Below are 23,898 nucleotides of genomic sequence, written 5' to 3' on the forward strand. Positions count from 1 at the left end.
AGTTTCACGTATCTTGGTAGCGTAGTTCATAACAACGGAGAGTCTGGCCAGAAAGTCTTACGGCGGATTGGTCCGGCCCACGGTGTTATGGACTCGCTCAACACGAGTATATGGCGTTGTCGATACCTGTGCAGAAGGACAAAGATCTGACTCTTCAAGTCCCTTGTGCTCCCTGTCTTACTCTATGGTTGTGAGACATGGACACCAAATGGGGACCTGGAGAGGCGGATTGATGCCTTTGGTAATAAATGTCTACGCAGAATCATGGGATATCGCTGGAATGACTTTGTGTCAAACCGGCGACTACTCCGTGAGACTGATTCGACATATATTACCTGCATCCGTCAACGCCAACTCCGGCTATACGGGCACGTGGCACGTTACCCTGAAGCTGATCCTGCTCACCGGGTTGTCTGAGTGGAGGAGGTCAAGGGGACGCCCACGGAGTTCGTGGCTTCAGCAAGTCGATAGATCCTGCCGGGAGGTACTCGGGTTGGGAAGGGGGCCTGCATGGAGACTCGCCCGGAGGGACCCCCGGGCTTGGCGTCGTAGGGTGGGCAAGGCGACGCACCCCCCGGCGTATGCCCCCACTGATTGATATTACGACAATAGCTGCAGTGTATGAGCGATTTCAGTTTACCAGCATCTATTGAGGGAAGGAAGCTCTCTGTCGTCTTTTTGTTGTAAAGGCCAAGGTAATATTTCGTTGATAGTATTATATTACCGTCATGCCTCAAGGCTACGGCTTCTACGAGTACGCTGTTTTGTTTTTAAGGACGTGACCGTTATTGGCTGTGGGCGATGTTGATTGCATGAATCTATCACGGGGACTTCTATTTTGTGTCGTAAGGCTAAGAGTTATAGAGTGTGACGATGCTAGTTTGTGCGTCTGTTACGGTGACTGCTCTCTTTGCCCCGACCTTCTATTGAGTGACAAATGATATACAACAGACACAAAATATAAGGTTAACTTTATCTCGTGTCCTTCAGGCTGTGAGGCTTATGGAAGTTGAAGGTGGTGTTCCCTGTGAGAAAGTTTTGGTTACTTTTAGCTGTAGTGCACGATAATGACTCCACTTGTAAGATTATGAAATATTCTAAAGTGTAACACGAACAAAGGGCTGTATTGTGTGAGAAAAGGGCTTTAGACTGTCTATACAACTACGAAAGAGACGTTTAATCGGCCAGAATTTTGATTTATTTTATTCATTTTTTTGTGAGTTTGAACGGTTTGATTTTGCTCGCCTTTATTGTTCACTATTGTTCCACTTATAAGATTGTAAAATATTCTAAAGTGTAACTCAAAAAGAAAAGGGCTGTATTATGTGAGAAAAGGGCTTTAGAGTGTATACAACTGCGAAAGAGACGTTTAATCGACCAGAATTTTTATTTATTTCATTTATTTATCTATTATTTTTTTGTGAGTGTGAACGGTTTGATTTTGCTCGCCTTTGTTGTTCACTATTGTTCCGTTCATACGTTTATCCTTCGATCTGCTTTTTATTTTGAGTATTGACAAGACTCTCTCAATAGCCGTTCATGTTGTTTAATTAAGTCATGAAGCAATACCTGACGCCTAACATTTGGAAGAACATTTTTTCAGCGTGTTTTTACTTGTTCTTTCCCTCCCCTTCTCGTTTCTTTTTTGCATTTTTCTTTTATTTTTCCACCTAATTATTTTTATCTGTTATGGGGGCGTTTCTTTAACTCTTCCCCTTCCGTCCTGAACACTTTCCTTCCCTTCTCCCTCCCTCCCTCTCTCTCTTTTCTCTATATCCTTATGCTTTGTTTTTCTCCCTTTTTCCCGTTTGTTTTCCTGCTCTCTCTCTCTCTCTCTCTCTCTCTCTCTCTCTCTCTCTCTCTCTCTCTCTCTCTCTCTCTCTCTCTCTCCTAGTTCTCCTTTTCTCTTAATATTTGATCTCTCTCCCCTTTCTTCTCTAACTCCTTCCTTCGCCTTTTCCCCTCCTCTTCCTTCTCTTCTTTCTCACTTTTCATATTCTCAAATCCAATTTCTCCCCCCTTCTCTCTTTTCTTTCTTTCTTTTTGTTTTTCTCTCTTTTTCTGTTTTGTTTGTTTGTTTATCTTTTTTCTTTCTTCCTCTCTTTCGTTCTTTCCGTTCTTGTTTCTTTCTTTTCTTTCTTTATTTCTTTATTTATCTCTTTGTTTGTTTGTTTGTTATTTTCTCTCTCTCTCTCTCTCTCTCTCTCTCTCTCTCTCTCTCTCTCTCTCTCTCTCTCTCTCTCTCTCTCTCTCTCTCTCTCTCTCTCTCTCTCTCTCATTCCCCCTCCCTCACTATCCCCCTCCTCCCCCCCAACACTATTAAAAGGCGGAGGGAGTGAAGTAACATATGATGATGATGTTGGTGATGGTGGCGGCGCTGGTAATGGTGATGGTGGAGGGGATTATGGTGCTGGTAATGGTGGTGGAGGGGCTCGTAGTGGTGGTAATGGTGGTGGTGGTGGTGGTGGTGGCGGTGGGCGGGTGGGAGGTAAGGAGTCTTTTCCATGTGGTCTCAGGCTGAGTTCGAGGAGAGTAATTCTTCTTGGACTTACTTACCTCCTTCTCCTCCTCCTCCTTCTGCTTCTCCTCTTCTTATTCTTCTTTCTCCTCCTCTTCCTCCTCTTCTTCTTTTTCCTTCCAGTCTCCTCATTCACCTTTTCTTCCTCTTTTACTATTGTTTTGTTTTTGTTTTCTTCTTTTTTCTTCTTCCTTTATTTTTTTCTTCTTGTTCTTGTTAATCTTTTTCTTGTTCTTGTTGTTCTTGTTCTTAACTTTTTCTTCTACCACTTTTTTGTATTCCTCCTCCTCTTCCTCTTCATCTCCTTCCTCCTTTTATTCCTTCCTATGTTTCCTTTTTAACGTATGAATGAGCGTGTGAACGAATGATCATATGAATCACTGAATCGACAAAGAATAGAAACAAATAGATGAAAAATAGATGAAACCAGTATCATGAGAGAGAGAGAGAGAGAGAGAGAGAGAGAGAGAGAGAGAGAGAGAGAGAGAGAGAGAGAGAGAGAGAGAGAGAGAGAGAGAGAGAATCCAGAAACATGCTAATTCGAAGTTCGTATAGCAATTTTATTTTCGATTCTCCCCCCGTGGGAAGGAAGGACGCTCAGGCCAGGGCGCGGGAGTTGGTTGGTTGAAGGTCTCCCTATAGGACGCTCCGGCAGGTGAAGGATGAGAGTGAATTCTTGGGTTAGAAAGTAGAATAGAGAGATAACATAATGCTGCTGTGATTGCTGAACGGTTATTGTTCGACGACTTCGTTAAAAATGAAATATATTGTATCGTTGGTATTGTAAGACTATCGCTTATCACATTAACAATTTCTAAAGGTTAAAGAGGGGGATAGTCGAGTTCTAATGAGTGTTTCCTTAGGTTCATGGTACAGAGGAAGGGTCATACTACCACGAGGGTCATAAAACTACTACTGGAAATGCCTACAACTCCTACGAAAGCCTTGTCAGATAGGTGTTCTTGGGCGACGAAATGTCTTGTAATACGACGGTTTGTATTATAAGATATTTCGCCTCCCAAGATCACCTATTTGACAAGGCTTTCGTAGAAGTTGTGGGCATTTCCAGGAGTAGTTTTAAGACCCTGGTGGTAGTCTGACCCTTCTGTGCCGTGAACCTGAAGAAACACTCATTAGAACACGACTGACCCCCTCTTTGAACTTTAGAAACAACTGATGTGAGAAGCAAAAGTGTCTTGTAGTACGACCCGTAGTATCGTGATTCCACATTAGCACCGGACCTCCTTGTCGTGGGATACATGCCTATTTTTCATATGAATAGTACTGCAGTGGGTTTTATATGTATGTATATGAAACTACACATGTAAAGTCCTTTGGAAATATATGCAAATTTCATTAATGCCATACACACGTGCCTGATTAGCGAGACACTTAAGCTCGCCGGCCTCCCGTTCCCGCCGTGCAGGAGCAGCGCTGTCAGTCGCCCTCATTTCTTTTTCAGGCCTTGCTGTCGGGACCTTTTCTTACTTTCTAGGTTAGTGAGGCTTGGGATTCCCAGCTCACATAAATAAACGGATGAAAACTACCGAAGAATTTTCAGAGTTTTTTTTCGCTAAATGAAGGAATGCGTCTTTAGTACAAGTCCGGGAAGTTTCAAGAGACACTTCCACGTCCCTTAGTTTAGAGTGCCGTCATTTCGAGTAATTGTTTGTCCCTCTCCCTCACTGAGGCGAAAAGTTTCAAGCGACATCCAAGTACAGTTTGTGAGTGCGGTCATTACGAACATTTGATGGCTCATCTTACTCAGAGAGACTAACTAAGTTGCTGTTGGTGAATCGTAACTTACGAGAATATTTTTGAAAAATATTTTCACTTCTTTTGTAGGCCTCCAAGGTCTTCACACATCAGTGGATATTTTCGTAGGAAAAGTTTTTTGGATACAGTCATGTTGCTTTCTTTTACTTTATCATACCCGAGTCTCATTTTTTTAAATCCTAAAAAAAAAAAAAAATCGTATTCCCTGCATGTTAAGTACTGGCTTTGCTTAGGCGTTTAGAAATATCTGCTAAGCAATAATTAGGCGGTGGCCGAGTGGTCAGCGTACGGGCGTGGTGAGCTCAAGGACCTAGCGTGGACTAGGTTCGAGTCCCACCGAAACACGCTGATTTTTCAAACCATCGCCGACTTCAGTCAAGAGGAGCACCAGGCGGGCAGCATGAGCCAAGCAAGTCACACATCACGGCAGCCATTATAAATAAAATTAGCCTGAGCCACTAACGGGTTGGGGTCATCGAAGGAGCCCCCCAAGACAGCCTACCGGCGCTACAGGCAGCACTAAAAAAATTAAAACCCTTTCATCAGCTCATAATTCACAATATTTAACAATTTAGCGTATGGAAACTATAGTTCACGAGTTGATGCCACGACAGATGAAAGATGAGAGTAAAGTCTTGCATTAAAAAGTAGAACCGATATATGGCCTTTTTTTTCAACCATCGTCACCAACAGCATATCAACCATACTATAGGTCGCTGAGGTCATGGCATGTGAAAGGTGACATTGGAGTCTTGCCTTTGGGGAGATGGACTGGGATTATATTTATTGATTTATTACCACCTTTTTTTCCCCGCCAGAGGATAAAGAAGGGTTATAATTATAGTAGAAAAGGAAAAAAAAAGGACGCTCTTCTGCTCCTGTAAGAGAAATTGGAGACAGAGAGAGAAGTATATAGTAGATTTAGAGGTGCCATTCAAACCACCACCACCACCACCACCATCACCACCAACAACAACAACAACACCATCACCACCAACACCACCACCACCACCACCACCAACAACAACAACAACAACAACAACACTATTCTGGCCACTGCATCACTACGTTCAATGGAATTTGTTATGCTAATGTATCTCCTTCTCCACGAGGGTTCTGCGCGGACGAAGAAAGGAAGGAAAGGAGGGGAGGAAGATACGAGTGCCTAATAATCACCACCATCATCACCGCCACCATCATCATCATCACCATCATCACCATTCGAGTCACCGCTTCAGCTCGTATCATGGCACTTGTTATGCTAATGTGTCTCCTCATCCCCGGCACTTATGTATAGATGAAGGAAGGAAGGGACGAAGGAAGGAAGGAAGAAGCAAGCAAGCAAGCAAGTAGGCAAGGAAAGAGAGAAAATGAGATAATAGGGGAGAGGTAGTTATGAAGAAAGGAAGGAAAGATATAAAGAAAGAAAGAAAGAAAGAAAGAAAGAAAGAAAGAAAAAAGAGAAGATGGAAGCAAACAAACAAACAAGGAAAGAAAGAAAAAAGGGGGGAGGTAGTTATGAAGGAAGGAAGGAAGGAAAGATAGAAAGAAAGAAAGAAGATGGAAGACACGATTGAGGGAGGCAGGGAAGGAGTGTATGAGGAAGGAAAGAAGAAAGGAATGAAAGCAAGAAATGAGGGAAGAAAGGCAGGAAGGAAGGAAGGAAGGAAGGAAAGAAAGAAATACAGACAGAAAGAAAGAAAGAAGATGGAAGAACGATGGATACGATTGAGGGAGGGAAGGCAGGAGTGTGTGAGGAAGGAAGAAAGAAAGGAATGAATGCAGGAATGAGGGAAGGATGGAAGGAAAGAAAGAAAGACAGAAAGAAAGAAGATGAAAGAAAGATGGATACGATTGAGCGAGGCAAGAAAGGAGTGTGTGAGGAAGGAAGGAAGAAAAGAATGAATGAAAGAAGGAAGGAAGAAAGGAAGGAAAGAAGTGAAGAGAGGAAGGAATGAAAAAAACAACAACTGAGGTCATTAGATAGTCTTGCATTAGAAAGTTGGACGGAGACTATTAAGAAGTAAAATAACACGGAAGGGACAAATTTAAAGAAGGAAGGACGATTCGAGGTTGTCATACGCTCTCGTTGCATTTGACAGCTGGACGGAGACACTTCAGAAAGATGAATGGGGGAAAGAGTGAAGGAAGTTGAAGGAAGCAAATGCAAGGTTGTCAATAACTTTTCTCTCGATAGGAAGTTCGAAGGAGACTTTTTTATTGTGCTCGTGACTTCGCCTCCTACGAACTTGCTTGATAACTCTTGTGTACTCGCTGTCGTTTTGTTGTCACGGCCGTTGATTTGATTGCTTTTCAGAACTTCGTCAAGGGAAAATATATGCGTTGTAATGTGTATGTATGCCCAAGGGAGGCTTTTGAGTTCTATGGGCATCAAGTTTAAAGTTTTGATGATGTTCACACCGGGGGTCCTAAATAAACTTGCACTGTCACCCACACACCACATTACAAGCTGGCTGGCGATCACGAGTCCCCCACGTGATTAGACTGTGGATGAATCTCTCTCTTACTCTCTCTCTCTCTCTCTCTCTCTCTCTCTCTCTCTCTCTCTTTATCTATCTATCTCACCCCCCTTCACATACACACACACGCACACACACACACACACACTCCGGAATAATACTAAAATCACAGGACTTTTCTTAACTAGTCGGACCGTCGTTGTGCGGTGACTATTTTTTTCTGCTCAGGCTTCCTCATTTTTGTGAATAATTTCTGGACAAACATTTACATATACCTTTTTTTTTCGGCTGTCGTAAAAGTGGAATGTAAGAATTGCGCGAACATAACCAACGTACATTTACTATTATTATTATTATTATTATTATTATTATTATTATTATTATTATTATTATTATTATTTTTATTTTTATTATTATTGCAGTCGTACGCGTTTTGAACCTGTATTAATTGAGTCACTAAAAATTTCGACTATTATCACATTTATTTATAGTCTTGATTGAACCGTTCATAAAGGGAAGGAATTCTATTTGTGCAATTGCGTGTTTTTTAATTATTCAACTTTTTTGCTTTCTGTATTAATGTTGTTGGAGCTTCTAGGAATGTGTGGGAATTTATGCGTTTATTTATTTATTTCGTAATTTTTTCTTTTAAGCTGTGAAGTATATTTAATCTTTTTCATGTTACTTTATTTTCATGTCCGTTGCTATTAGTGGTATAGATGTCCTTGTTGTTTGTTTTTTTTAACTTTATTTGCTTTCTTTTGTTCATTCTTTCCTTTTTTCTTTCATTTCTTTTCATTCCTGCTTTCCTTATTTAATTTTTCTTTGCTTCTTTTTCTTTCTGTCTCTCTTTCCATTCTTCCTTTTCTGTCTCCTTTCTTCTTTTTTCCTATTTTCTATCTTTCCATTCTTTCCTTTTCTTTCTTTCCCTTTTTTTTCCTTTCTATTTTCATTTTTTTTCTTTCGTTGTCGTTTTTTCCTTTTTTCTTCTCTTTTCATTTTTAACATTCTTCTTCCTTCTATCTGTCTCTCTTTCATACCTTTTTCTTTATTTGTTTTATTTCTTTACATCCTCCTACCATCCTTCTTCTCTTCTCTTTCTTTTTCTCCTTTCTTTCATTTTCTTTCTTTCCTTTCTCTTTTAACCTCCTTCCTTCTTAGTATCCATTTACCTTTCTTTTTTCTTTCTTTCTTTCTTTATGTGTTTGTATTCCCAAACTTCCAACCGTCCGTCACGCTGCGGTCTGTACGCCTATACGGATATACGCAGCCACAAGGGTTTTGCGGACCATTACGGAGGTGGGCCAAACGTTGATAGATGTCCCTTTGTTGTCCTGCGTCCTCCCTCTCCCTCGTTCTCTCTCTCCCTCTCTCTTTTTCTCCCTCCTCCCCTTTTTCCTCGTTGATTCCCTCCCGCTATGTCGCCGTCTAACTCTTTCGCTCGCTTCTCTCTTCCTTTTGCGTCTGTCTGTCTGTCTATCTGTTTGCGTCTTTGTTTGTTATCTGTCTTTGCCTGTCTTTGTTTGCCAGTTGTTTTGTCTTTTGTCTGTCGTTTTGTCTCTTTCTGTCTGTTGTTTTGTCTGTCTGTGTGTTTTTTGTCTGTGTCTGTGTGTGTGTTTGCCTGTGTCTGTGTGTGTTTGCCTGTGTCTGTGTGTGTGTTTGCCTGTGTCTGTGTGTGTTTGCCTGTGTCTGTGTGTGTTTGCCTGTGTCTGTGTGTGTGTGTATGTTTGTCTTCCTCTGTATCTCTCTGTCTCTCTGTTTTTGTTTCTCTGTTTCTCTTTTTCTGTTTCTCTGTTTCTCTGTTTCTCTGTTCTCTCTCTCTCTCTCTCTCTCTCTCTCTCTCTCTCTCTCTCTCTCTCTCTCTCTCTCTCTCTCTCTCTCTCTCTCTCTCTCTCTCTCTCTCTCTCTCTCTCTTCGTAAGCCAATCACATTCCTTGGCCAAAGATTCCGTGACTCACATTTTACTCTTTGTTCCAACGGATAATCTGCATTTTTTTCCCTCCCTCAGTCATCGGTACCTTTTTTCCATCCTCCAAATTCCAAGCAGCCTTTTTCAACGAAGCATCAGACGAAGTGAAAAAAAAAAGCGGGGAATGATTGTGATCGGATAACGCAAAAGTTTGGGGAAAAAAAATGGAAAATGATCGCTTTGTCCGGAGCACTTTCGACTGAGTTCGTTGGTTGATGCAGGAAAAATCTGAGGAGAAAATGCATAATGAAGTTACCTTGTTAGCCAGCCAGCCAGACAGTGAGGTTGTTAGGTAGGTAGGTAGGTAGGTAGATAGGTAGGTAGGTAAGTAGTTGACCAGTTCTTTAATCTATCAGTCTATAAATTGGCGGATAGGAGAGGGATTCAATAAGTTAATCAGCCAGGTAGTCAGTCAGTCAGTCAGTCAGTCAGTCTCCCATTCATTCAGCCAGCCAAGAAAAGAATTGATTGCCTGTGAGTCAGAAAAATTGCATGTGTCAATGAATCATTCTATTTGCTAGGCAGTGAATTGAAAAAAAATGTGAGTCTGATAATTAGTCAGTCTTTAAATATGTTTGGAAATAAGGGAGTGAATGTGTGAGTGAGTGAGTGAGTCAGTTAGTCGGTAGATTGGAAAATCGGTTTGTAAGTCATTTCCTTTAAAATTGTTGATAAATTAGTCAGTCAGTCAGTCAGTTAGAAAGTCAGTCAGTCATCCAGCCAACCAGCCAGTCAGTCAGGTAGCCAATTTGTTAATGTTTCAAGGTAACAGACATACAGACAACAGCTTTTACATATCCTTTGTCTGCTCTCTCGTTTTTTTTTCTTTCATTATTTATATTCGCTACTTTTTCACTTTAGATCTCCATATTAAAAGCGATTTTTATTCAGCTTTTTATCACATCCCCGCTCGAATATCTGAATTTGTTTTCGTTTATTTCCTTTTATTCTCTTCAATCTTTCATCGTGATTTATTTCCCTCTCTTTCTGTCGGTCTTTCTGTATATTTCTACGTGTCTGTCTGTCTCCGTCTGTCTGCCTGCCACCATGTCTGTTATTTTTCTTCTCTGCCTCACCCCTCCACTTCACCTCCTCTTCTCTCTCTCTCTCTCTCTCTCTCTCTCTCTCTCTCTCTCTGTGTCTCTCTCTCTCTCTCTCTCTCTCTCTCTCTCTCTCTCTCTCTCTCTCTCTCTCTCACACACACACACACACACACACACACACACACACACACACACACACACACACACACACACACACACACACACACACACACACACACACACTGTTTCGCTTATTTACCTTCTGTTCATCATTTCAGGTTTTCCTCGTGCCGTCATTTCCTCTTTCTTTTCCTTTTCGTTTTCCTGCTTTCCTTTTCCCGTTACTGAGATTTTTCTGTGTATCTCTTTCCTTTTTCTATTTCATTTTAGTATTTTTCTCCCCTCTGGATTTTTCTTCTTTCGTGTCTTTCTCTGCACTGTTCTTGTATATATATATTTGTAATCTGTTTCTTTTTATTTAGTTTTATCTTCGCGTCTTTATTCCTATTCACCAAAAAAAAAAAGTGCTTTCCATCTTTCTCCCTTCCTTTATTTTCCTTCGTGTCTTTGTATTTTCGTTTCGTACATCTGTATTTTATTTCCTCTCCTTTTTTATTCATCTTTTCATCATCTAATGTTTATCCCTTTTCACGGTATCTCTTTTTTCTCTCTCCTGTTTTCACTTTAAATTTCTGTGCCTTGATTTTTCCTCCAGCATCTTTTCCTTTATTTTTACGTCCCGCTTCCTCCGCCTCTAAGTCCTCGTTTGGGTGCTTCAGAGGTGTCCAGGCAGAGCATTGTCCAGCTGTCTTGCCTCCAGGTATTTCTTTTGGGGGAGGAATTGCTCGGGCGACGTGAGAAAGGGGAAGGGAAGGGAAGCAAAGGAGTGAAAAAGGGAAGGGAGAAGGAGAAGATAGAAAAAGAGGAGAAGGAAGAGGAAGAAGAAAAGGAAGAGGAATTGAGGAAGGAAGAAAAAATGAAAACTTGGAAACATGAAGAGCAGGCATCAGAAACTTTATTAGCTTATCATGAGACTGCCTTCCTCTACTGATATATTTAATTCGCCAGCCACTTCTGTTCGGAACATGCTAAGCACTTGCTCTATACGCGTGGGACGTTCAGTTCACTCGAGGAGATTCTTGAAAAAAGTTGAAAAATTTCGCCCTAACTACTGCAGGAAGGTTGCTCCAGTTTCGGTTCGATAAATTTAGCGAATTGAAACCTGTTGTATTGTAGTGGATGCCAGCCAGGAAGAAGGATGATGATGATGATGATGATGATGATGATGATGATGAGGAGGAGGAGGAGGAGGAGGAGGAGGAGGAGGGTGAAAATTGGGATAGGTGAAGGTAAAGGGGTCAAGGGAAGAGAGAGAGAGAGAGAGAGAGAGAGAGAGAGAGAGAGAGAGAGAGAGAGAGAGAGAGAGAGAGAGAGAGAGATTGGCATACGGAAAAAGGAGGAAAGGGAAAGAAACTGGATGGGCAAAACTGAAAACAAAAACAAAGGGATCAAAAGAAGAGAGGGAGAGGGAACGGGGAGGGCGAGGGAGGGAACTGGAGAAGGGAAAGAAGAGTAGTCAAAGGGAGAGAATGAGAGGGAACAGGAAGGGTCAGGGAGATAAATAGAGAGGGAAAAAGAGTGAGCAAAAGGAGAGAGCGAGAGAGAACAGGGAGAGAACTGAAGAGGGAAAAGAAGGGTGATCAAATGAAGGGAGTGCAAGGGAACAGGGAGAATCATGGCGGGGCAGCAGAGAGAGGGGGAAAATATACGGTTATCAAATAAGGGAGAGGAAAGAGATTGAGGAGAAACGGGGAGCAAGGGAGAGTGAAAAGAAAGGCTGGTGATCACGGGAAGGAACAAGGGAGGGGGAAGGAGTGTGGAGAAAAGGCGAGTGAAGAGAGAGAGGGAGAGGGAGAGGGGATGGATGAGTGGGAAAGAGACGAGGAGAGGCGAGGGAGAGGGAGGAGAGAGGGAAGTGGTTGGAAAGTGTGTTGTTTGCCTTTGTTGTCGGTTTACTCACTCGTGTTGCGCCTGTGTAGTGTTGTAATGCCGCGGTGATGTGTTGCAGGGCTGGGCTTCGATGGCGCTCTTGTGTTCTGTGAGACGGAATGTTGTGCTTCCAAAATATTCACGTTAGAAAGATATAAAGAGGAGTTAATGTGTGTGTATGTGTGCGTATGTGTTCGTGTATATATTTTTTTCTCATTCTTGTATATTAAAGCACACTAGAGAGGAGGGGGAGGTAGGAGGAGGGGCAAGACGGAAGCTTTAAAAAAATACTTACGTTAGAAAGGTATAAAGAGGAGTTAGTGTGTGTGTTTGTGCGTGTATGTGTTGTAGAGGAGGGGGAGGTAGGAGGAGGGGCAAGACGGAAGCTTAAAAAAATACTCACGTCAGAAAGGTATAAAGATGAGTTAGTGTGTGTGTTTGTGCGTGTATGTGTTTGTGTAATTTTTCTTTTTATTCCCGTATATTAAAACACACTAGAGAGGAGGGGGAGGGGCAAGACGGAAGCTTCAAAAAATACTCACGTTAGAAAGGTATAAAGATGAGTTAATGTGTGTGTTTGTGCGTGTATGTGTTTGTATAATTTTGCTTTTCATTCCCGTATATTAAAACACACTAGAGAGGAAAGGAGGAGGGGAGGGGTAAGGCAGACGCTTAAAAAATACTCGAGCTAGAAATAAATAACAATGGTGCTAATGTGTGTGTTTGTGCGTGTATATGTGTGTGCATAATGTTTTTTTTTATTGTACATTAATAGACACGAGAGGGGAGAGGAGGGGGAGGGGAGAGGCAGAGGCCGTATAGAAAATGTACGAACGGTTGAAATGATAATGTTTGTTGTTAGTTCGGTGTAATTATTCTTTTTCTTTTTCCTAATATAATGTCATAATGTAGTTCTAACAGCGGTGTCGAAGTCCAGCTCCTTGGCCGCCTGGGAGAAGTAACGTGGCGAGCTCTCAGCGTATCGGGTGTTCCACTAACCGCCAGGAGGCCGCGGCGGGGCTGGAACCCGACACTGATGATGGAACAGTTTGTCATGTCGTAATATCATCATTATCTTATTTCCCCTCCTCCTCCTGATCCTCCTCCTCCTCTTCCTCTCCTCCTCCTCCTCCTCCTTCTCCTCCTCCTCTTACTACTACTACTACTACTACTACTACTACCACTACCACTACACCTGCTACTACTACTACTACTACTACTACTGCTGCTGCTACTACTACCACCGTCGCCACCACTACCACCACCACCATTATCACCACCATCACCACCACCATCACCACCGCAACGACCGAGAACAACAACACTCGTAACACCGATTAAGCACAATATAGAGCAAACACCAGATGAGGCACCACGGAACACACACACACACACACACACACACACACACACACACACACACACACACACACGCTCCACCCCCAGATTACAGAATATTGTCGAGTCCTCTCCCCTGAACCACCTGTCCCCGCTGACCCAGGTGCGCGCGGCTACCTGGACGTCAATCAAGGTGCAGGGTGGTTGGGGGAGCACCCGCGACTCAGACCAAGACCAACACTATTGCGCTCGCTACTGACCTCCTTCTTCTCTTCCTCCTCCTGTTCCTCCTCCTTCTCCAAGACATCCCCATCGTTAATCCTATTTAATCAAGGATATGAAGGATTTCATGTCGTTATGTACCCTTTTTGGTGGGGGGGGAGAGGGGGAGACGGATAGGGGGAGAGGAAGAGAGGGAGAGAGGGAGAGAGGGAGAGAGGGAGAGTGGGAGTGGGAGTGGGAGAGGGAGAGTGGGAGAGTGGGAGAGAGAGAGAGAGAGAGAGAGAGAGAGAGAGAGAGAGAGAGAGAGAGAGAGAGAGAGAGAGAGAGAGAGAGAGGTCAAGTTAGGTTTTGGCTTGTTTAAAGAAATGTTGTCCGTTGATGTGCTTGTCCGTTTATTATTTTCGTGTGTGTGTGTGTGTGTGTGTGTGTGTGTGTGTTGATACTGTTGTTTTTCTTACTTGTTCTCATTCCTCCTTCTATCACCACTGCCATTATCACCATTACTACCACCACCACCACCACTAAGGATCTACCATCACATAAATTTCGGCCTATGTCCATTGGCGAAAGTCATAGGAGGCGTTGCGGAAGTTTCATGATCACGTAAGTCATTAACACACAATGCATACACCCTGATATAGTAAACAACAACAACAACAGCGAATATATAGACAACACTCGGAAAACAGACACACACAAACAAACTTAGACATAGACAGTGAATTCTCAGACACGGAATATATAGACACACAAACACACAAACACAGACATAGTGTATACATAGACAGACACGGGATACATAACACATAACAAAAGACAGGAATAGAATACATAGCCGCGGATACATGGACACAGCATGGGATAACAGATCGCTACCAGTTGTTAGCTTGTTACCTTCTCCGCCACAATAGCTGAAGCAAGAGGACCAATCAGAGAGGAGCAAGATGGACCTAATTGACAGTAAATAGACCGGGGAAAACCTAACAGACAGGAGGATAATGGGGAACGGGAAGACCAAACAGAAATCAGATTAAAGTGGAGCGGGAAGAACCGAATAGACTAAATAGAATAATATAGAGGGAAAGCTAGCAGACGAGGGAATGATGGTGGACGGGAAAGACACAACAGAAGGAATAGTTGGGGATGGGAAAGACCAAAAAGAAAAGAGAATAAAGTGGAGAGGGAAGGACCGAATAGACTAAATGGCACAATGGAGGGAAAGCTAGCAGACGAGGGAATAATGGAGGACGAGAAAGACGCAATAGAAGGAATAGTTGGGGGGTGGAAAAGACCGGACAGGAAATAGAATAAAGTGTAGGGGGAAGGAACGAATAGACTAAATAGAATAGTAGAAGGAAAGCTAGCAGACGAGGGAATAATAGGGGACGGGAAAGGCGTAACAGGAGGATAATGGAAAGCGGGGTAGACTTAACAGACAAGAGAGTAATGAGGGGCGGGAAAGACCTCTTGCAACAGACACAAAGAGAAGTTGGAGCAGTAAAGAAAGGAGGCGGAGCAGGTTTGGAGACTAAATTTGGGCTGAACTGGGCTTGACTGTGCTGTTGTGGACTGGGCTGGGTTTGTGCTGGGACTGGACTGGACTGGGCTGCCGGTGTTAGTCTGGGTTGAACTGGACTGTGCTTGATTGGGCTGACGGTGTTGGGCTGACTGGGCGGGTGGGTGCGGGGCGGCTCGGGAGACGGATAATTCTGACTCACCAAAATTAATCTGCACCGCTCAGAATCTTAATGCTGTAATGTCCCGGAGGATCGCACGCGTTAGGGATGTTTACCACAGCACCGTCTCCTCCGCCTCGCCTCTCCGCGCGCCCCGGGAAGGAATTAGGAGCAGGAGATCATTCTTGGTGTTGGTGTGAAGGAGGGAGGATGGAAGAGCGGCAGAACCCTTGGCCATGATTGTATTGCTTGCTCTCTTCATCTTTACACAAACTGCTTTTTTTTTTTTTACAACAAAGGAGACAGCTCAAGGGCACACACAAAAAAGGAAACAATAATAAAAATAAAACCCGCTACTCGCTGCTCCTTCTTCTCCTTCGCCTCATACGTCTATTTTTAACTTCGTTTCGCCACACTAGTCTGTTTCCCTTTGTGTCTTCATCCTTCGTTGCAAAGCTCTCGTTCCACCTTTCTCGTTATCATGGTATCGTCCTGTTTTTCCTCCCTAACTTTTTATCTCTTCCCACTATTGTGTCTTCACGCCTACATTCTCCCGCTGTTCCCCTTCACATCTCAAGCGCTACCTTTTTCTGTCTCTCTATCCTTCATCGCACTTTTCTAACTAACTAACGGGGAGCATCGGTAATGGGGTGCGTTGCTTCACTCATCCGTCGCCTCCACACTCGACGGTCCCTCCAAGCGAGACCCCTAATTCAGTTACCCTTCCCATGCTAAGCCACCCTAAGCAGAAACGATTAACTTGTCCCAATCATGAGTTACGTGGGTACCCCCTTGTTCTCCTCCACTTAAAGTTGTCTCGTATAGAAAGAACCCTATGAGCAGAATCGACGTCCGGGAAGCGTGTCACGTGCTCATATACCTGGACTGAAGGGGCTATTACACTGGGCAAATTTTCCGTGGATCTTCAGTCAAACCACGATTTTCGCTAGCGTGGTTTTCATTTATTTCTTGTTATTGCTGCTGCTGCTGATGGTGAGTAATACCGTCGTCCTTCGGTGAAATCTACCGTAGCTTTGGAAGATCGTGGACACGTCAGAAAACCACGGAAATATGAGAACCACGTCAACGGAAATCGTGGTTTGACTGAAGATCCACGGAAAGTTTGCCCAGTGTAATAGTCCCTTAAGCTGGTAACACGCCCTATTTCCTATTCATCTTTGTATTACGCCCTGTTTTTTTTTCCTTATTCAGTTTCCCCGCACCACTGTTTAGCTTCACGCCTTCATTCCCCTGTTGTTTGCCTTCACATCGCTAAACGTAACACTTTCTCTTCCTGTCTATCTAGCGCACATTTCCCATTTTCACAGTTTCCCATCCTAAATCCATTTCGCCGCACTGCTCTGTTTGACTCCATGCATTTATCTTGCCGCTGTTTCCCTTCATATCTCTAACTTTTACTGTTTCTCTTCCTGTCTATCCTTTTCCCTTTCTCTCATTTCTTCAGCATAGTATTAAACTTTATTTCTCTTTCCAAACTTATGCATTTATCTGACTTCATGCATTTAACTCGCCGCTGTCTCCCTTCATATCCAAACCTCTACTCTTTTTCCTCTTGTCAATCCCTTTCCCTTTTTCCCATTTCTTCAGCATTGTGTTTTGTTGCTCTTCCTAAATTCATTTCGCCGCACTGCACTGTCTCGCCTCACCCCTGCATCCACCCGCCATTTCGCTTCACATTTCTAAATCAATCGAGGAAAGAATATTGGAACATCGAGGCCGCGGCACACGCAGATGACAGGCTTTGTGTCAGGGCTGCGTCAACACGAGCCCATCACTAATGACTAACCAAATACCAGAAGCCAATACCGCCGGCCTTGTGTCAACAGTTATCACACCAGCTGTGCCCACAAATACCTGACCTGCCAACTCACCCGCCATGATAAAGGAATATGTGGCTCTATTCCAGGAGTGCCCCTGCCAGGAGAGGCCATACAGGTGCCCCAGTCATCATCATCATCATCAACCACCTTTTAGTCTACTGCAGGAAAAGGGTCTTTCCTAACGTTTTCGTCCTCTGATAGCAGTGTACTTCATCTTGCCCGTGGTCTTTTATCTGCCAGTATTTAAAATTTTTGGCTGCTACTCCGTTGTTTTGATTGTGCATCTACTATCGGTTCTTCAATGATGTGTTTAAATCTGCCGATGTTCACTTCTAACTCTTGATCGTCACTAGAAAGTCTCCATGCTCTGCCTGTGATGTAAATTAACAAGTCTCTTTTAGTTTGGCTCGGTCCTGGTCGAAGCTTCAGTTTGAATGGGCCGAGGAATGCGAGTGCTCGTTCGAAGTTTCAGGCGTTGGTTCGGTTGTTGTCACAGGGGATCGACTCAGCTGCCTTGATACATTTTCAAAGCTCTCTCCTGTACGCGAGGCAGTCACCCTGCAGACTCCGCCGCGGACACTACTCCCGCAGAAAATGGAAGTGTGATCTGCCAGCCGCGTCGCGCCGTGTCATGTAAGGTGTTCATGTCTATTTTGTTATTTTGCGTGTTTTGTTGGGTGTGTCATGTTAGGGTGTTGACGTGACAGTATTCATCAGTATTCACACACCAGTGGTACACTTGTTCCACACATTACATCATACACTCATTACATCATACACTCATTACATCATACACTCATTACATCATACTCATTACATCATACACTCATTACTTACTTGGGCGGGTGAGGGATGCTGCAGCTTGCCTGTTTATATTTAACTCAGACGAGTCACACGTATTGATGCGCTTCACGCCCTTCACACATTGCCGCGCTAATTACTTGTTCTGTGTTGTATTATTTTGTTCTTTGCTCAGCTTTTATTGAGTTAAGTAAGCAATGGTACGTTTATCTGAACCTTTGTTTTCTTTGGTTACTCTTCCCGTTCTGGCGTGCCTGGATCCACTCTGTATGTGTAGTCGATTATCAGATTATTAGGTCAGTTTACGGTTTCACCCAACCAACGATTTTCTCACGTGGTTCATGTTTTTCTGGTGATAAATGTAGCGTTATGTTATGTTACGCCTCTTTTCAAGTTATGCCTATCCCCTGCCCTAAACGATCTTGGGGGACTTGTGGGAACACGGGGTTGGCTTTATCATGAATACAGGTGTCATAGTCAACCATTGGGGGAGTTGGGTGTAATTCACTACATCTATCACCAGAAAAAACATGAACCAAGTGAGAAAATCGTTGGCTGGGTGAAACCGTAAATTGTCCGATTATTGTTACAGCCTCGATCATAACTCATAATGCTTGCTTCCTGCCTCTCCGTGTTATACCCAACAATTCCCTTCATTCAGCTTTGCACACTTCCTTAGCTTAGCTTTTTCTAACTTCTACTCCATTATGTACTCTAAGTAACAAGAAAAAGTACCATAATAGAGTGATGAAGCTTTGGTGTGAAGGTGCTCGTGCCCAACAGCTAACATACAGATGTCCGAGAGAGAGAGAGAGAGAGAGAGAGAGATTTTAAGGGAACCATTTGTTTGATATGATTAAAATTGCAAGAGAAGATATTATTTTAGTGTTTGCCCATGCTCCCCCCTCTCACCCGATACAGGATAGGAGGCTTGTGGGAATGCGGGGTTTTCGGGTGGGGAGCACGAAATACGTCGCAATTACATAGTTTTAGAGTTGGGTGGGGGGGATGAAAAAATACTATAGATGAAGGGAAAATCCTTACATTCATTGATTTTTCAGCACGTACGGAAGCCACGCAATTTCCCCCACTTGGTCATACTCGCTTCGCTCGCCACCCTCCCCCCCACAACTCATGAAGCTATGGTGCCCTCTAGTCCACCCCCAAAAAACTGCCAAAATTACGGGCCTGGGCAAGGTTCTTCATTTAAACTCACCGCGGCGGGAGTCGTTTTCTTTGCACCGTGTTTTGCTGCTGACTGCTGCTGTTGTTGGTGTTGCAAACTCTCGTACCTCCCCTCCAAAAATTAGACGAAAATGTAACGTCACCACTTTGATATATCAGGTTACATAAATTACAAAAAAATGAGCGATTACACACAGCTCTAATAATGTTGCCTGATCTATTTACTGATGCTAAAACAATAACAAATCCACCGACAAAATCGTTCTTTGGCGACTCTGGCAATGAGAAGAGGCTCGTCCAATCGGAAGCCGCAATTTTGAAAGTCACTGTCTTGGACCAATCACAGCACCGCCTTGGCAAAGAGGGACTCAGTTCAGGCTGGATGTCCGAGTGTGCGGGTTGTGGTGTTGAGTGTGTGGCCCGTGACGCGACAAATCAGCAATAACCAAGCCAGAAAAAGAAGAAGGAGTCAGTTGATTACTTAGACTGTTACAAACTATCACAGTAAAAACGAAGCCTTGGGGGAGAGAAACAGATACATCCGCTATGAAGAGCAGGACTGAGGTAAGATAATGGGAGAGAGGAAGTTGTTAGGTAGCCTATATAGAGTTTTTATTTTCGTAACATTAACAGGTGGATCATTGGGCCTATGTACTGTGCTTCGTCTGTGTATGTTATTGTCATCTGTGTGTGTGTGTGTGTGTGTGTGTGTGTGTGTGTGTGTGTGTGTGCAGCGCCCGATTATCTATGTCAAAGTCTCGTTAGCTGTGCAGGGTAAGATAATGGAAGGGGGGTGGGGGGTCGTTAGGTGGTAATTACTGGTTTCTTCCCTAATAAAAAGTGAATGAGTACGTAAGGCAAGTTCTTTGTGTATGTTATTTTCGGTGTATTTGTGTGTGCAGGGTCAGATTATCTAGGAGCACAAGTAGACCATTTCATCGTATCGTGGTTTGCGCTGGTGTCGAAATACTTTATCAATAAGGCAGTTGGTTAATTAAGTGGGAAACGAGATATTGCCAAGTTAATATTGTTTACCCCTCGTTGCCCAAGCTTAGCACAACCGGCCCTGTATGTTAGTGTTTTTATTTAGAGTAAAGAAACCCAGCTCAAGGGCATAAAAAAAGCCCGCTGAGCGATGCCCCTGTAGAGGCAAATAGAATTGAGTGACCAGAAAAAGATTAATTTATACCAGTGCCTATTTATACCAAGAAATATGTCCTTATCATCTTTGTGCCGGGGTATGTTTGCTGGTAAGTATAGGTAAGTTTCAATGAGGATCTTCACGTTTACACTAAAATAAAAACGCGGCAACAAGCGGATCGCGTCTCAGCTTTCGAACTTTGCTCAAGAACGTCACTCATCATCATCATCATCATATTAATAACAGTAGCAAAATGATAATCATCCACCACCCTGTTAGTAAACCAATTTTTGCCTATGTCCCTGAATCTGAATATCTTGCCAGTTTAAACCCGTTACCCTGAATCATCTTAGTCATCCTCTCTGCACCGATTCTTAAATTTTGATATCCATTCTATAGTAAGGATACCAGACTGAAACCACAGTCAAGATGAGGTCTTAACTAATGCTAAATATAGTTTGAGGAAGACTTCGGGGCTTCTGTTGCTTACGCTTGAAATAAATCCCAGTACCCTATTAGCTCGATTTTTTCTAGCTTGAATGTGTGCCCTTATGGACGGAGATCAGGGGTTGTTCCTACCTACACTCAGAATACTGCACTTCCCTTCATTGAACTCCATCTGCCATGCTGCGAGTGAATTTAAATGATAATGATAATAGTAACAATAGCAAAGGTAGTAATAGCAAAACTTGTTTCGTCTTCCTCCCTTCGTCTTCCCAGTCACGAAACACTCGCCGCTACAATGAACTTTCTTGCCTCCTTGTATTACTTTTCTTTCTTGCCCGGTCTCCTCCTCTCCTCCCCTCCTCGCTGGCCACTCCCGCCCCAATCAGTGCCCGTCCCTCCCTCCATTACTCATCTCGATCCCTTTATATATCAACGTAAGGGAAAGGAAGTGTACCCAACCATTAACACACACACACAAACACACACACACACACACACACACACACACACACACACACACGTTTTCTAATTCTCTCTCTCTCTCTCTCTCTCTCTCTCTCTCTCTCTCTCTCTCTCTCTCTCTCTCTCTCTCTCTCTCTCTCTCTCTCTCTCTCTCTCTCTCTCTCTCTCTCTCTCTCTCTCTCTCTCTCTCTCTCTCTCTCTCTCTCTCTCTCTCTCTCTCTCTCTCAAACAAGGCTGTGTGAATTTCGTTGTGTACATACGTTTCTATTTTCACTGAATGTTTATTAGTCGTGGATCTCCCTGCTCGTTTGATCAGTCTGGTCCACGTGTACCGTTCTGTTTAACAAGGGCAATGGTATTAAAAGCCCAGTTGACTGTGTGTGTGCGTATGATTTTTTTTTGTGTGAGCGTTTATCTGTGTGTCCGTATGCCTGTGTCTGCTTGTCATCCTAGGTAGTAATAATAGCAACCAAGTTAATTCGTTTTGGCAGCCGTTGGGATTAAAATATGCGCAACAAATTACACTTTACAATAAAAAAACTATAAAAGGAAAGTTGTTAAGGGCTGTTAGGTCTGATATCTGTATAGTAGTGGGGTTGATCAGGGCATCGGGTGGTGTGAAGTGTATTGCACTGCGGTGTGGTGGCGCCAGGCAGGGTAGATTCTCCGTTATCGCAGTCGCGAGTCCAATCACTCGCCTTCTTACCTGGATTTCTTACCTGGATGACCTTTCCCTATGAGCCATACTAGAGTGAACCGTCAGGCAAAGAACCGAAAGGTCTCGCCAACCAATGCGCCAGCCTATCCAAACTCATCAAACAACATAACATATCTAATAAGACATACCTAGTCCATGGATTGTGACCAGTGATGGCTGAGTGCATGCGGAGCGGTATCAGAAGGGCACTTAGATCGGCCTCTTAGATCGACTTATTACTTACGTTTGATGCCAGGGCCGACGCGTAACGAAGGGTGAGGTTTACTGCTCAGTTAGACATGTGCTGTGAGAGGCTTTTGCACAGTCTTGAGGGGAGGGTGGGGTGGGGGCGTGACTTCGTGCTTGCCCGGGTGACGAGGACTCCATCAATACACTATCACTGGCCTTGTGGACCTCGGTGTCGGTGGAGGGTGGACGCAGCAGATGTGACGTCCACGATACACACAGGCATCGCTTCTTTTCCTCCACACCACGGACACACTACATTCACTGCCTCTTTTTTTACAGCAAAGGAGACACCACAAGGGCACACACAAAAGGAAACAACAATAAAAAAAAGTATCGTCACTGCATTACGTGAGATGTTCTTTCTGGGGTTGTTTTTGGAATGATTAGGTAATTGAAGCAGTTGGAGGGGAAGGTGATGGGAGGGGAGAGGGGGGTTAACAGGCTGGCCATGACTGTTGTTGCGAATCGCCAGTTGTCATGTTTTTACCCCGTGAGGCCAAAACACATAAAACCTCCCATCGTTTCAAGGAACTCGCCATTCAAAACCTCCTCGATATAGTCTTTCATCTGGTGCAAAGAAAAAATATATTGACTGTGTGTGTGTGTGTGTGTGTGTGTGTGTGTGTGTGTGTGTGTGTTAAAATAAGACACTAAAGAAGAACGAGTCAGTATAGTTTCACCTAAGTCAGTCTCTCTCTCTCTCTCTCTCTCTCTCTCTCTCTCTCTCTCTCTCTCTCTCTCTCTCTCTCTCTCTCTCTCTCTCTCTCTCTCTCTCTCTCTCTCTCTCTCTCTCTCTCAGGCTATCTTTAACTCCTTCAAGGTTAATTCTCTCTCTCTCTCTCTCTCTCTCTCTCTCTCTCTCTCTCTCTCTCTCTCTCTCTCTCTCTCTCTCTCTCTCTCTCTCAGGCTATCTTTAACTCCTTCAAGTTAATTCTCTCTCTCCCTCTCTCTCTCTCTCTCTCTCTCTCTCTCTCTCTCTCTCTCTCTCTCTCTCTCTCTCTCAGGCTATCTTTCACTCCTTCAAGGTTAATTCTCTCTCTCTCTCTTTCTCTCTCTCTCTCTCTCTCTCTCTCTCTCTCTCTCTCTCTCTCTCTCTCTCTCTCTCTCTCTCTCTCTCTCTCTCTCTCTCTCTCTCTCTCTCTCTCTCTCTCTCTCTCTCTCTCTCTCTCTCTCTCTCTCTCTCTCTCTCTCTCTCTCTCTCTCTCTCTCTCTCTCTCTCTCCACTTCCTCATCCTTTTTGTATATCTCTCCCTTCTTCCTGTGTCGAGGCGAGGTCAGTGGAGGGAAGGGAGGAGACGGATGAGGAGAGTAAGAAGAAGGGCGAGGAGAGGAAGATAAATATGCATAAGAGTAGAAGGCGAGGCACTAAGAAGAATGGAGAGAGAGAGAAGAGGTGAAAGAGTGAAGGAAGAGGGTGAGGAGGAGGAGGAGGAATGAAGGGGACGCAGGAGGGGAAGGAAGGGCCCGCGGTCAAGGAGTGAGCCAGTGCGTCTTCCTCCTGCATGCATAATGTGTACGTGTGTGTGTGTGTGTGTGTGTGTGTGTGTGTGTGTGTGTGTGTGTGTGTGTGTGTGTGTGTGTAGTATCATATGTATATCAGCAACATTCTCTCTCTCTCTCTCTCTCTCTCTCTCTCTCTCTCTCTCTCTCTCTCTCTCTCTCTCTCTCTCTCTCATCCTCGTCCTCGGTCTCCTCATCCTCCTCTACCTCCTCCTCCTCTTCCTCTACCTGCTCCTCTTCTTCCTCCTCTTCCTCTTCCTCCCCTCCTTCCTTTGCCCCGCGTACCTCCGTTAATAACCCAGGAAAATCTTTCTCCTTCCCCTCAAAGTTAGTTTTGACAGAATTCACAGTAAAGGAAAATACGAAACTGGTGTAGTATTGTTTTGTTGTTTCTTGACTTCTTTTTCGCGGATCAAGGGTGAAGGGAGGAGGAGGAGGAGGAGGAGGAGGAATAAGAGAGGCGAACAGAGGGAAAGATAGCAATAGAGAGAGAAGAGGAAAGTGAAGAGAATCAGTTTGGTGTGAGAGGAGGAAGAGTAGGAGGAGAATGGGGAAGAGAACAGA

The 23,898-nt window shown here is 43.8% G+C and overlaps 1 protein-coding gene across 2 annotated transcripts in view; it reads left to right on the plus strand.

The window, feature by feature from the left end:
* The first annotated feature begins 17,370 nt into the window (after positions 1–17,370).
* LOC127010418 (uncharacterized) overlaps positions 17,371–23,898 on the plus strand; it is a 105,699-nt gene continuing 99,171 nt past the window's right edge. For both annotated transcript variants that reach the window (XM_050884483.1, XM_050884482.1), the window contains exon 1: positions 17,371–17,485. The gene's annotated coding sequence lies outside the window, so the exon portion shown is untranslated. The remainder of the gene's footprint in view (positions 17,486–23,898) is intronic.

The sequence above is a fragment of the Eriocheir sinensis genome, chromosome 43, assembly GCF_024679095.1.
Source record: "Eriocheir sinensis breed Jianghai 21 chromosome 43, ASM2467909v1, whole genome shotgun sequence".
NCBI lineage: Eukaryota > Metazoa > Arthropoda > Malacostraca > Decapoda > Varunidae > Eriocheir > Eriocheir sinensis.